Source organism: Limulus polyphemus, unplaced genomic scaffold (assembly GCF_000517525.1).
Source record: "Limulus polyphemus unplaced genomic scaffold, Limulus_polyphemus-2.1.2 Scaffold2546, whole genome shotgun sequence".
In the NCBI taxonomy this organism is placed as follows: domain Eukaryota; kingdom Metazoa; phylum Arthropoda; class Merostomata; order Xiphosura; family Limulidae; genus Limulus; species Limulus polyphemus.
The window spans coordinates 114806-116369 of record NW_013668156.1 but is presented as its reverse complement, the minus strand read 5'-3'; positions in this window follow the sequence as shown (position 1 = coordinate 116369).

Genomic DNA, 1564 nt, shown 5'->3' with positions numbered 1-1564 from the left:
TGTAGCCTGTAGAGTCAACTAGCTGACTCTACGGTGGATCTGTAGCCTGTAGAGTTAACTAGCTGACTCTATGGTGGATCTGTAGCCTGTAGAGTCAACTAGCTGACTCTACGGTGGGTCTGTAGCCTGTAGAGTTAACTAACTGACTCTGTGGTGGATCTGTAGCCTGTAGAGTTAACTAGCTGACTCTATGGTGGATCTGTAGCCTGTAGAGTTAACTAGCTGACTCTATGGTGGATCTGTAGCCTGTAGAGTTAACTAGCTGACTCTATGGTGGATCTGTAGCCTGTAGAGTTAATCCGTTCTGTGTTTTACTTTATTATTGTTTGTAATGCTTCAATGTCAACATAATGCTCAAAATTTTATTTTCAGTATTATATCTTCTCTTTAAATATTCCTCCGAATTACTAGTTAATATTACACACATATTTGAACTTGTGTTTTATGTTCAGTCCTTTATTTTGAATCTAATTTGTAATGCCTTTCTTTTACGTTTTACATTCCATTGTTGGCTTTTTTTCACGTTTTACATTCCACTGTTGGCTTTCCCTTCTGTTTTACACCCCCATAGTTGGTTTTCTTTCACGTTTTACACCCCCATAGTTGGCTTGCTTTCACGTTTTACACTCCATTGCTAGCTTTGTCTTATATTGTACACTAATTATTGGCTTTTTCTTATGTTTAACGCTAATTATTGGCTTTCTCTGAAAATAAGAAGTTAGCTCACAGGATCACATACAAAATTTGTAATGGTTTTCAAACGAGACCCAAACTGCTTTCGAAGAAAAATAGTGAACTATTCGAAAACGCTCGTGTTTTGGGTCTCGTTTGAAAACCATTATTAGCTTTCTCTTATGTTTATTAACACTGCATTGTTTTCTTTTATATCTATAACCGCTTAGTTCTATAAAAAAAATCTTTATTTTTTAGTTCTAAACTTCTAAATTTTGACTTGCAAAACAGCCTTAAAAAACTATCTTAAAATTACTGCAATATCTACCGCAAAACACAAGAAAAGATGTTGCTCATCGCCATCTACTGTCGTTGACTGCTAAACGTTTGAGTATATGCATACATGGCGGTAAAATAATTTTATTTTTTGTGTCGGGAGTTGAAATAAGTATAAATTTCATCGTACCCTAATTAGTTTAGAACACATGTTTAATCAGATATCTTCTGAAATTGTTTTTCATGCAGCTCTGCATATAGGCTTAACGTAAAAGTGAGATATTCTCACAGTTCCGGGTCTTCGTCTTTATTTCCTTCTGTCTTTGTTCTGTGAAAATATTTGGAAAAACCTCTCCAGCCAAAAAAACACCAGTTTGAGGACAAGGCAAGGTTTTTTTATGTAGTAAAACTACATAATTGCCTATCTGTACTCGGCCCACCATGAGTATCTAAACCCCGTTTTTAGCGTTATAAGCCAACAAACTTACAACTATGCTATTTGGAGGATGGGGAGGCGGCAACAAGTAAGAAGTCAACAAATTGTTGAATTGGGTTTTTCAGTTTTTCTTTGCTGTCCGTGTTTGATTTTTCTTTGCGAATACGTAAAACTTATCTG